This window comes from Mytilus trossulus, chromosome 14, assembly GCF_036588685.1.
Source record: "Mytilus trossulus isolate FHL-02 chromosome 14, PNRI_Mtr1.1.1.hap1, whole genome shotgun sequence".
Classification (NCBI taxonomy): domain Eukaryota; kingdom Metazoa; phylum Mollusca; class Bivalvia; order Mytilida; family Mytilidae; genus Mytilus; species Mytilus trossulus.
The window spans coordinates 57090067-57102412 of NC_086386.1; positions in this window are offsets into that span (position 1 = coordinate 57090067).

The window sequence follows — 12346 nt, forward strand, 5'->3', positions numbered from 1 at the left end:
AAACAGACATCAAAAGTTAAATGAAGGTTGCCACATGAGGCGCATGATCAGCTTACCTTTACGGACCGCAGCACCTGATGGAAGTACACCACTAATAAATGGCCCATTGCTTTCTATGTTAAATTCCTCAATTTCAAGTGGTCACAGCTTTTTTATCTTAAGTTCAATTAAAGTGACAATCATTGCATGTCAAAGCAACACCTTCTGGTGTCCTGTACTGAAAAAATCAAAATACCTTACATGGCATATACGAAAGAACTGGTTCCCGGAACTTCGGATGTACCAAAACAGGTACTTCCAATCTGACAAAAAGGCAAAATGTACCCTCCGTATTAAATTTCATGCCATTTTTGCATTATTCAAATTTATCAGTCAAAAACTATTCAACAATGATCACCAGTCATGCAGCTTTCATTTGATATCAAAATTAATAAAATATTCTAAATATTTTGAAAGTTATGTCCATGCGTAGGAACTATTTTGTGTTAAAATATGTACTACTTTCTTGTATGTGCTTTCTGTCCGGGCCCGAATTAGTGGTGTTACACTTGATATCAACTCCAGTTTTTGATGGGGTTCGTGCTACTCAGTCACTAGTTTTCTATGTTGTGTTTTGTGTACTTTTGTTTGTCTGTTGGTCTTTTCCTTTTTTAGCCGTGATGTGTCAGTTTACTTTCTACTCATGAGTTTGAATGTCCCTCTTGTATCTGTCACAACTCTTTTTATATTTCATCTTATCTATAGTTATGACTCATGAAGAAGTTGCAAGATGGGAATCTTTGATGGAAGATGAACAGTCGACACTTTCTGATCAATTACTTTTTTTACCTGCACTAAATAACTGGGAGTCAATTTGCAATGCAGCGTTTTGATTTTCGTCTGGAGTTTTGTCAGAAAAAAAGCCAAGAAAATACCAAACTCCAAGGAAAATTCATACCGGAGGGTCTCTTTAGACCAAGGCGTTGGTTGCACTTTCTCCTCGTCTCATCACGAGAACATTTCTTTTCAAAATAAGTATTGTGAATTGTTAGATATTATTTTTAAGAGAGAAACGGAAGAATAATATCATCCGAATCTGAGCACAGGATCGAAACTGGGACACCACCTTCTTTTAAAAGCATTCCCGATTGAAAAAAGGACACATAAGGTCATGAAAGTAGTTTGTGTACTAGCTGCGGCGGGAGAGAACATATTTTTACATTAAAACTTTTAGTTTTAAAATTTGGAAAAGTGGACAAGAATACCAGCTCTCGTTATTTGGTATTAAAGGTTTGGTATACTCTATTAACTTGGGATGGGTGGAGGTTTCAGAGATGCAATAAAATTAACGGTACCAATTTTCTTGCAACAAATTCGCATTTCGACAATACATGTCTCTTCAGTGATGCTCGTGGCCAAATTATTTGAAATCCAAAGCTTATATAAAAGATGAAGAGCTAATAATTAAGATCAATATGATATCTTTTCGTGAACGTTTTTTTTCAGTTGAATTTAAACTAGAGGTATTTGCACCTACCTAAATGGTTATTTCCTTAACTTTCTTTGTCATTATCGTCTCAATAATGTCGGAAAATTTCAAGATTGCATTCGAGATTTTCAATTGGCTATACCACGCATTGATTTCATCAAAGATTCCGAGAATATTGCTCAGGCCTACGGCTTTCTTGGGATAAGTTTACAGATGTCAGGCGACATAGAATCCGCCCGACAAGCTTTCGTGCAGTCAGTTGCTATATATCCGAATCATCCGTCAGAAATGCGACTAGCGTTAATGGCCCATTTGTGATAAATATGCATTTACAAACTGAGTTTAGATATTGCTAATAGGACGAAAAACACATTTCAGAGTAGTATTTTGATGTCATAGTAAATTATTTAGTGTATTACAGCAATAAGTTAAATGTGCATTTAATTTAAATAATTAAAATATCTCGTAGCTTTATATTACCAATTGGGTATAAACAAGTATATAAGATACCAAAAAATCTTAAGTTATACATCTACATTTAACTGGTAAACGCCATAACAGTTTAAAACAATACAATTCTACACACTTTACAAAACTGGCTTAATTTAAACTGGTTATCAAGACATTTCGCTATAAGTTCAACGTTTAGAGGGGCCGTGCGAGCTACATGTATAGACTTGACGTCCGTAATTACACACAGATCTTCTTTGAAGTTACTTGACCAATTGTTACCAAATGATTTTGAATGGTGGGTGGATCTAGGAAAAATATCAATAAAAAACACTGTTTATTTTTATTCAATTTTAATTAAGGAGGTTCGCTTCTCAGTTTAAAAATAACAAGTTCCTCCTAACACTTTTATATATTAATAGAAGAGGGACGAAAGATAACAGAGGGACATTAAAACTCATAAATCGAAAATAAACTCACGTCATGGCTAAAAACAAAAAGACAAAAGGCAAACAATAGTACACATGGCAAAACATAGAAAACTAAAGAATAAACAACACGAACCCCACCAAAACTCGGGGTGATCTCATTTGCTCCGGAAGGGTAAGAAGATGCTTCTCCACATGTTGCACCCGTTGTGAAGTTCATATGATAAAACATCCGGTTAATTGTATAATTCGATAAGTCATATTCATGAAAGGGAAGGGAATTGTACTTAAGACGGAAGGCACATATTCGATATCATTAGTAAAACGGTTTATCCATAGAGCCAACCAACTCGTAATGGCGTCCGTAAAATTTGGAACTGTTGGTTTAATAGTTTCCTTGTGAGCAGCACAATAGTGGATGAATAAAGGAACCAACTGAATAAAAACGAATAATGCATGTATAGGTCTATGTCTTGTTCTCGAGACACAACCCAATTTTTGATGTTTCATAGTTTTATTATGGACAAGTTATAACCAACATTGTATAAGACTTACAGATGGCTTATAATCATACATGTAAAAGAGTTATAAAAGAAAAAGTGTGGTAAAGGTGTAAAATGTTTTAATGCATTTAAATGGAAAAAGCAGAGGATTCCGACAAAATCTGACAAAAATCCCAAGACATGACAAGCGACCATTTTTAATATCGCAAAAGTTCAAGCAGGTCGAGCATAACTGACATATAATAATATAGTAAATACATTCAAAAGTCCAATGTATATCTACCTTGCAATTTTTAGAAAATGCAGATCACATTACGAAACTTGGTCCAACAACATTTGTAAGCAATATTAGATTTTGACCCTCGTAGTTTTCATTCTGCACAAACAAATACTCTTGTTACAACGAATCATTTTAAATGCAAAAATACCAGGTGCAGTCTTTATAGTTTGTTTATTTAGATATGTATATGAATATTATTATGAAAGACAGCACGGTCATCAGGGTTTGTAGTCCCTGTCATCTGAAATGAATATGAAGCATAGATCTAGAAATATACTACAGATAATCATGAAATTTGAAAACAAAATCTCATTTGTATTCGAAGTATTTTCAGTTTTGTTCTGCTTGAACAAATTGACACACACCATGAATATGTATTTGTGGATTTTTTTCACTTATGTTCCAACAACATTTTAGAGAGAACCATTGGTAAAACCAGTTAATAGGATAATAGTCCTGTCACGTATGCATTGGGTAAAATACTTCAGAAAAGAAGATTGAAATGTGAAAGTTTATGTGCGGTAGGTGCAACAGCATACCAACAGCTTACATGGCTCGTCAGGGGGCGCGCTAAAAAGTGAACCAAAAGTAGATTTAAAACCTTTGTTCTTTTGTAATTTTGATGAAGATTTAACCATTTACGACAAAAAGAAAACTTTTTAGAATTTAAGGCAAAGATGGTTTACAGGCTTTCGAAAAAAATACTTTTAATTTTTCGTATCCTATGTTAACTTCCATACAATCTCTATCCCGTCCTGATCATAGGATAAAACTGTTAAATACTTCTTGGTATCTTTCAAATGCTGTTATAATGTCTGATCTAAACGTAGTAATGAAATAATTGTTGTGAGCACAAGGTTGACTGCACACTTTTAAAATTCTGCTTTATCAAACATTAAAATGTGAACTTAAGTTTTTGCGGAATTTTTCGATCGGTACGATTGAGATTTTAATCGAAGAGTAGACGGTGTATCTATTAGTTAAAAAATACGGCTTTGAACTAGCTTTCAGTAGATGCGAGTATATGTTGTTATAACAATTGTGTCTTTATGTTATTATTTTATGTGCTAACTTGTTATGATGTTACACCACTGTACCAATGACGGAGGAAAGGAGGAGGGGTTTGTTCGGTGGAGTTGAGGAGGGGTATGTGGAGCGCAAACAAACAGGTTTATGACTATGCGGCATGGGAATTAATCATTATTGAATGCCGTGCAGTGACTTATAGTTGTTGTTTTCTGTGTCATTTCGTCTTTTGTGGAAAGTTGTGTAATTGGTAATCATACCAAGAAGATGTGCCCGTTTATTCAAAATAAGTTACGATTATTTGAAAACGCATATCAAACAGCCAAATGAATGAAAAAGGTGAAAATAGGAGTCACCGATCCGATTGAATACAATTATCTGCCTAATTTGATTAAGTTTGTAAAATTTGTTTCAAATATAATCAACTTTATTGCCAAAATCACCAGCACCGTATCAGGACCAACCAGCACAGTATCAGGACATGAATAAACTGAGAAAATGAAAAATGTAAATAAAATACACTTGTTTTTCATAAAATTATTTCGTCGTGTGGATTTGGGTATAGAAAGCGCACTTCAGGAGCAGTTTTGTTTTAATTTTTTCAGTTCTTGATTTTCTGAAGATAAACAGTTTTTTGGTATGCTTACTGTTATAGTTTAGATGGTCACAATTTTTGCCTATGAACCCATAAGAAACAAAATTGAAAAATCTCAACTGTTTCCTTCCATTTTGTAACTGAAAAACGTCAAATCTCATCATTTTCGTCTTTGTCTACATATTTTCTATTATTATGAGTACCAGTCAGGACCGAATCACTAGCACAGAAAAGGAGTACATATGTAGGTCCGTTAGGACCGATTTCGGCCTCAAATTTCAGGTTCATCTGACGAAAGATTTTGACCACTTTTTAAACACTTAAGTGTCTATTTTATTTGAAATAATTAGTTTATGTGAAAGATTTTAACAGATTTAGTCATTAAAAACGATCAGATTCAAGCTCAAATATGAAAAATCTACCTAATATGCCGAAAAATATCACTTTTCAGATGGTTTGTGGTAACAATGAAAGTGGCCGCATCCGTGTTCATCCTCAACCTTTATATATGTTATGTATTATCATAAAATACAACTCACTTTTCAATATTAAGGATGAACACGAATGCAGCCACTTTCGTTTTACACGAAAACCATCTAGAATTTAACTTAAATGCTAGAATTATAAGGATTTCAGTAATTCAGCATGACTTAATGGTGCTAGTACCGGATATATGTGCATTGTATTGCCAAAAACAGCCCACATTTACGTAGCAGAAGCTACGGGGCGCCGAATGGGACTCTTGTGGTTTTGTACAAAATTCAATTCTGTCATAACAAAATCATTTTTGTCTTACAAAACTATGTGCTACAGACTTGTTTTGTGAGAACTTCAATTTTGTGATGACAAAATTCATTTGTGTAGACAAAATTCATTTTTGTCATGACAAAATTCATTTTTGTAGACAAAATTCATATTTGTCATGACAAAAGTCAATTTTGTCTAAAAGGTATGCAAATATAAACATATTTGCATACAAAATTGACTTTTGTTACCTGATATGGAAATTAAATCACAAAAGTCAATTGTGTACGGTAAGATTCAATTTTGTGAGACAAAATTGACTTTTGTGAAACAAAATTAACTTTTGTGAGACAAAATTGAATTTTGTCATTTTTGTTGAGACAAAATTCAATTTTGTCATTTTTGTTGAGACAAAAGTCAATTTTGTTAATTTTGTTGAGACAAAAGTCAATTTTGTAAATTTTGTTGAGACAAAAGTCAATTTTGTTAATTTTGTTGAGACAAAAGTCAATTTTGTCAATTTTGTTGAGACAAAAGTCAATTTTGTTGAGACAAAATTCAATTTTGTCAATTTTGTTGAGACAAAAGGTCAATTTTGTCAATTTTGTTGAGACAAAAGTCAATTTTGTGACGACAAAATTCATTTTTGTGATGACAAAATTCAATTTTGTAACAACAAAATTTACTTTTATTAGACAAAATTGACTTTCGTGAGACAAAATTGACTTTCGTGAGACAAAAATCAATTTTGTTGAGACAAAATTCAATTTTGTTAATTTTGTTGAGACAAAATTCAATTTTGTTAATTTTGTTGAGACAAAATTCAATTTTGTCAATTTTGTCAATTTTGTTGAGACAAAATTCAATTTTGTTAATTTTGTTGAGACAAAATTCAATTTTGTCAATTTTGTTGAGACAAAATTCAATTTTGTCAATTTTGTTGAGACAAAAGTCAATTTTGTCAATTTTGTCTCACAAAAGTCAATTTTGTCTCACAAAAGTCAATTTTGTGTAACAAAAGTCAATTTTGTGTAACAAAAGTCAATTTTGTGTAACAAAAGTCAATTTTGTGTAACAAAAGTCAATTTTGTGTAACAAAAGTCGATTTTGTATGCAAATTAGTTCACAGAAACCAAACTAAACTAATTTAAATACAAAATTGACTTTTGTCGCTCAATTTTCAAATTAGGTAACAAAAGTCAAGTCTGTGTAACAAAAATGAATTTTGTCATGACAAAAGTGACTTTTTTCCGCTGCTAGATAATTTTGTATGACAAAATTTCAAATTTGTAGTATGATACAAATTTTGTTAAACTAAACTCATTTTTGTTGAACAAAAGTCACTTTTGTCCGTACAAAATTTAATTTTGAGTACAAAACCACAAGAGTCCCATTCGGCGCCCCGTAGAAGCAGTATACTGTCCAATAAATAACTAAAGGTTTACATATTAACAATTTTGTAAAACTGCTATATTTTGGGGCCAAAAAGGGGTCTTACTGAACCTATTCCTTTCTCGCAGGACAACCTTGCCAAACGTGTGATCAGTAACGATATCATGCGAAGAGAAACATTTATGTATATCAGTTATGAATTGCTGTTATATTTCCCATTGCATAACGAAAATAAATCCGAATTGTAGGTAAATTCTACAAACAAACAAAAATCAAAACTAAACATGTATGTTTTCGTGGTACTTTGACAGTAATTCAAAGTTATTTTCTATATTTAATCTCTCATCAGAATCACAAATTAGCTTAGACTATTATGAAGAAATAGACTGTAGACACTGGTGTGTCGTGTTTGTTGTTGTTTTTTAAACGCTACAAAAGTAGAATCAAATCCATCGTTTAATAAGTTTTTACTGACCCTATTCGAACTTTCAATAATGCATGCACATGTTGTTGTTTAACAGACTTTTTACAAACGTAGAAACAAATACCTCGTTTAATCAGGTTGAAGTTAGAAACAAATATAGTGTTTGTAATAACAAACGACAAACGATAAACTGCAGACGCATTTTTAGAGTGTGCACAGTTTGTCAAAGTTTATGTAAACTTTGCAAACAAATGTAAGAAACAGATAATCAAAACATGTGCGCGCTTAGCCGTTTGTTTCGTTTATGTTAGACAAAAATGCACCCACTGTTTTGAACAACTGTTTTATATCGATTGTGTAGTACTATGGGTGCATTTCTTTCTAACACAAACGATGCAAACGGCTAAGCGCATACATGTTTTGATCATTTGTTTCTAACATACGTTTGCAAAGTTTACATAAACTATATGTTTTTCTACGTTTGTAATAGTGTTTTACATTGACAAATGTAAAGTTTAAATGAGTTACTTCAAGTAATATGCATGTATATTTAAAATTGCGAACTGTTAAACTATGTGAATATTTGAACAAAAAAGTTTAGAATTATTAACTTACAATGTTAGTGAGATCCCTTTTGCAAACTTCAAACTGTATGAAATGTCACTTAGGGAGATCCCAGCAGGCGTCAGCCATTTGACTTGAGAATCTACCCACCTGTGGAGATCCTGGCAGGCCTATTCCTGGGGAGATCCCGGCAGAAATTAACGTATTACCTTAGTATGCATCAAAATGTTGCTGAGATCATCCCATCCGAAATTAATTAAATAAATAAAATACCAAATTGTTCCTGAGGAGGTCCATGTGGGAATTTAACTATCTGATATATTATTGAATTGCAAGTTTTTAAATTTTAGAATGTTTGTATGCATTAAAAAAAAAATTCAGAAACAAAACCACTATTGGTCATTACTGTTTAAGATATAAAACTTAAAATTAGGAACCGAATTTCATATGTCGTCATTTATTTAGATAAATAATTATCATAATTAGCATGTAGGTCAACAGTGTTTCTTTATATAGCATCCAGTTCATTTCAATCATATGACAAACCCGTTATTCTATCACATGATTAAGTTTATCAAATAAATATAAATTGATATAACAGTACAAGATAAACAATCAAAGTAGGACTATACAGTAGAAATCTTCCCTGTTTACACGACGAGATAATTTAGAATGACAGGTAATATATTTAATACTATTTGACCAATGTTTTATTTAATTTTATATTCCATCATTTTCTAGCCAAGTCTGTTCTGGATTATAATGCGATGTTTCCAATTATTATTTATAATAGATATGAGAAAAAGTGCCAACAAATTTCCATCAAGTCATTATTTGTAAAAGTAAACTATTATATGTCAATAATGGATCACATTAAACAGCAAGCTATAAAAGGCCACAAAATGACTTGTGAAAAACAGTTCAAACAGGAAAACAAACAGTCTGATCAGTATATATAAGAACATTTAGCAGGGTTTAAGACCATTAGTTGCTCGACCTGTTAGTCAAATGTGTTTTGTTAAAATATACTTATTTCACTTTTTTGTTCTTTTGGAAATGTTGTTTGTGCTGTATTTAAATCCGTCTACAGCGAAATTTGTTTTACATGCAAACGTTAAAAATTGCGGGTTTTATTCAACACAATCATAGGACTGAACGCAGTTTTCAATTAAGACTTGTTTATATTTTATTCGTGTGGGCTTGTATCATATTTTTTACTCCAGTGTATAAGATTCATTCGTCCTATATTGACTCTTTAAATTCAAGAGTCTATCCTAAATTGAGGTAAATTATTTGGTGTTGCAGATACCGTTTCGATCCTTAACATCACTGAAAAGATATTTATTGTCGAAATCCGGATCTGGTATACAAAAAAATGTTGACACCTCATGTTTGTTGTTAGAAATCTTGGCCACAAGTTTATTGTTTTCTGTTTAGTATTAAAATTATATTAAGATCCATTGTGTAACATCTTGTGATTAATTTTATATGACAATCGGCAATGGCAGTCAAAAGGGTTGAAGAAAATCAGTCGTTCGACCTGTTAGTCAAATGCGTTTTGTTAAAATATACTTTTTCACTTTTTTGGTCTTTTGAAAATAATGTTGTTTGTGCTGTATTTAGACTCTTCTACAACGAAATTTGATTTACATGCACTATATAAAAATTGCGGTTTTTATTCAACACAATCATAGGTTTGAACGTAGTTTTCAATTTAGACTTGTTTATATTTTTTCGTTTGGGGGTTGTATCATATTTTCTCTCCGGTTTATATGATCCGTTCATCCTATATTGACTCTTTAAATTCAAGAGTCTATCATAAATTGAGGTAAATTATATGGCCTTCCAAATACAGGGTCGATCCCTATTATCACGGAAGAGACATGTATTGTCGAGATCCGGATGTGGTGTACAAAAAAATGTTGACACCTCATGTTTGTTGTATAACATCTTGGCCATAAAGTTATTGTTTTCCGTTTAGTATTGAATTTATATTAAGATCAATTTTGTTACATATTGTGATCATTTTTTTCTTTGGCAATCGCCAATGGCAGTCTGCAGGGTTTAAGAACATCAGTTGTTCGACCTGGTAGTCAAATGCGTTTTGTTAAAGTAAACTTTTTCACTTTTTTTTTTTGAAAAATGTTGTTAGTGTCGGCAAAGATATCATGCGAAGAGATACATTGATGGATATCAGTTATTAATTGCTGTTCTATTTCCCATTGCATAACAAAAATAAATCCGAATTGTAGGTAAATTCTACAAACAAACAAAAATGAAAACGAAACATGTATGTTTTCATGGTACTTTGAAAGTAATTCAAAGTTATGTTCTATCTTTAAACTCATTTCAGAATCACAAATTAGCTTAGACTATTGTGTATAAGATAAAATGCGCTCACTGTGTAGAAAATAAACTGTAGAAACTGTTTCGAACAACTGTTTCATATCGATTGTGTAGTACTATGGGTGCATTTCTTTCTAACACAAAGGATGCAAACGGCTAAGCGCATACATGTTTTGATCATTTGTTTCTAACATACGTTTGCAAAGTTTCCATAAACTTTGATCGGCCAACCGTGCACTCGCTAAATATGCGTCTACAGTTTGTAGTTCATCGTTTGTTAGTTCAAACTATGGAACGCAACAGCTGTCTGATATGGAACTCTGATAATACTTTATGCTGTTTTATTATAACTTAATGATATTTTGTCTTTACTTAATATGGTTTTGACGTTACGTAATGATGTTTTAATATAACTCAATATGGAATAGTCATTACTTAATGATATTCGATATTACACGATATGGTTTGGTATTGACTTTATATAATTTTGTCATTACTCGATGTGGTTTCACCATTATTTAATATGGTTGTGTCATTAGTCAGTGTGGTTTTAACAATACTTGATGTGTATGTGACTTAACGTAATATAGTTGTTTCATTACATGATGTAGTTTTGTTATTTCGTATTGATGTTTTGTCTATTCTTTATATGGTTTTAACATAACGTAATGATGTTTCAAAATTTGACGATTTTACACTACTTGATGTGTTTGTTTCATTATTTGATGTGGTCTTGTCATTTTTGGATGTGGTCCTGTAATTCTTTGATGTGGTTATCCCATTACTTGGTGAGGTAAAACCAAGTGACCGATTCGGAAAAACCTCTCCTTTTTTAGATAGATTTCCATGATGTATGTGCCTTAAATGAGTGTGGCCATCCATCTAATTAGTGTTCAAATTAAAGTTCGGGTTACTGTTTGAGTTAAACTTTGAATTAGTTTTCGAAATCAAGTCATGCTTAGAATAAAAGTTCTAGTTAGCATTGAGTTTCGAGTTGGACTTCGAGTTTGAGTCACATTTAAAGGCAGAGTTCAGGCCTCACGGTCATAAAACTAACGAGCATGATTTTTGTACTCAGACTCGAAAATCAACCAATCAAATTGCTGGATTTCCTGTTTCGAGCATGATTTTTGTACTCCGAGCACTGAGCAAAGTTTTATGCCTTGAAGGCCTGGTTGACTTTGAATTTGAGTCACTTCTTGAGATAGAGTTTGAGTAAGATTCGAATTTAATTCTCATTTAGATTAAATAAGTTTTGGAATTGAAATTCGAGCTATTTCATATGTTTTTTTGAATTCGTCATTAAATTGTCTATTGCAGAACAAGGGCTTTTGCTTGGGCTTCCGAAAAGAGGACTCCAGGGTATGCGTACTAAATAAACAATGTTACAGAATACAAAACGCAACAATGGAGTTGAAATAAAGTTAGATGTGGTGTGATTGCCAATGAGACAACTATCCACCAGAGTTTAAATGCAGTGGATGTAAGAAATCATAAATAGGCAATCGAAAAGCCTTTATTACACTCCGTATAGTCAGCTACAAAAGACCATCATTCACTATGTGAAAAAAAAATCAAACAAAAAAACTGTCGGTCTAATTTACAAAAAAAACACAAATATGACACTATGTATACAAAGACAATAATTGAGCTTCATGCTCCTGACTTGGGGCAGGTACATAAAGAAAGTGCACATTGAGGAGTTTAACATGTATGTGAGCGATAAATCCTAACCTAACACCGGACTGTTACAGTAGTGTAACAGCACAACACGAGAAAAAAATGTAAACTAAACAAAGTGATGCTCCCGCACTCCACTCATTTAATCGTGTATACCCCAAAAAGGACAAAGTTCAATTTTTCTCTCAAAAGAGGGAAAATAATAAAAAGAAAAAACCCTGACGACATGCACACATTCAATACATGTATAAACAGCCAGCAGAGTGATAAATTCCTTGCATTCAAACTGTAGGAGAAGTTATCTGGAAGCGCCATTCTTACATGTTATATTGCAATATTACCATGACTCGTGTTGCTACAGATGAAGTGTCTATGTTGTACTTTTATAGGGTGGTGTTTGTCTTTGAGTACTTTTAAAGTTTATATTTTCCTTGGTGTCTTCCGTT